Raw genomic sequence first — 1,602 nt, 5'->3', positions numbered from 1 at the left:
CGGTTCTTTAAAGAGTTAAAGTCTCCCGAATTAAACTATAAAAAGGTCTTTACTTATCACATCTATAAACAGTCAACTTATTAATCATAACCTCGTATCATATCATCATTCTGAACAGTCTTAACCTCCTTGCATCTGTAAAAACCCGAGCCTTACTTATGATTCAGTACTACACAAATTGGTTTAATTATTTATTTAATAGCTAATTAAATGGGAACACAGGATAAACACACATTCTGCACCGGCTATTGACTGGATACTTAATACACTGAAAACAGGTTCTTAGCGGAATGACAACAACATCGATGCTTAAGGATCTGCCCCCTTTTTTCAATTTTCGCCTAAAATGACATACACAAATCAAACTGCCTGTAGCTCAGGCTCTGAAGCAAGGATATGTATATTCTTGGTACCATTTGAAAGGAAACACGAAGTTTGTGGAAATGTGAGAGAAATGTAGGAGAATATAACACAATAGATCTGGTAAAAGATAATACAAAGAAAAAAACAACCATTCTTTTGTATTTTTTTGTACCATCATCTTTGAAATGCAAGAGAAATGCCATCATGTATTATTCCAGCCAAGGTGCAATTTAGATTTTGGCCACTAGATGGCAGCAGTGTATGTGCAAAGCTTTAGACTGATGGTGCAAACCCAACACCTCTCATCACCCCGAGAATACCATCCCCAGAGTGAAGCATGGTGGTGGCAGCATAATGTTGTGGGGATGTTTTTCATCGGTATGGACTGGGAAACTGGTCAGAATTCAAGGAATGATGGATGGCGCTAAATACAGGGAAATTCTTGATTTGAGACTGGGACGGAGGTTCACCTTCCAGCCGGACAATGACCCTAAGCATACTGCTAAAGCAACACTCGAGTGGTTTAAGGGGAAACATTTAAATGTCTTGGAATGGCCTAGTCAAAGCCCAGACTTCAATCCAATTGAGAATCTTTGGTATGACTTAAAGATCACTGTACACAAGTGGAACCCATCCAACTTGAAGGAGCTGAAGCAGTTTTGCCTTGAAGAATGGGCAAAAATCCCAGTGGCTAGATGTGCCAAGTTTATAGAGACATACCCCAAGAGACTTGCAGCTGTAATTGCTGCAAAAGGTGGTTCTACAAAGTATTGCCTTTGGGGGGTGAATAGTTATGCACGCTCAAGTTCAGTTTTTTTGTCTTATTTCTTGTTTGTTTCACAATCAAAAATATTTTGCATCTTCAAAGTGGTAGGCATGATGTGTAAATCAAATGATATAACCCCCCCAAAAATCCACTATAATTCGAGGTTGTAAGTAGGCAAAAGGGTCTGTTGAGACAAAGCACATTCTTTGGTGAATTTGGAGAGCACAGGCCTGGATCTTCTCCCTTGATTAACAACAGGGCGTGAGTTGTTAATCCCCACTAATTATTTCCTTCCCCCTCTACAGGTGAGAGGGGGTGTGATTGAAGTTATTCATTGCAAACCTGATCTATTTGGATTCTCGTGGTCAGTCATTAACGATTTAAATCTACAATTATACCTATTGTAAAAATGTGAGCTTTGAGTTACTCAAGGTTATCAAGTGAATAATTTGTGAAAATTGTACAATAATAAA

The sequence above is a fragment of the Salmo salar genome, chromosome 12, assembly GCF_965601325.2.
Source record: "Salmo salar chromosome 12, fSalSal1, whole genome shotgun sequence".
Classification (NCBI taxonomy): domain Eukaryota; kingdom Metazoa; phylum Chordata; class Actinopteri; order Salmoniformes; family Salmonidae; genus Salmo; species Salmo salar.
The sequence above is the reverse complement of the archived record's forward strand: the minus strand, read 5'-3'. Positions refer to the sequence as shown.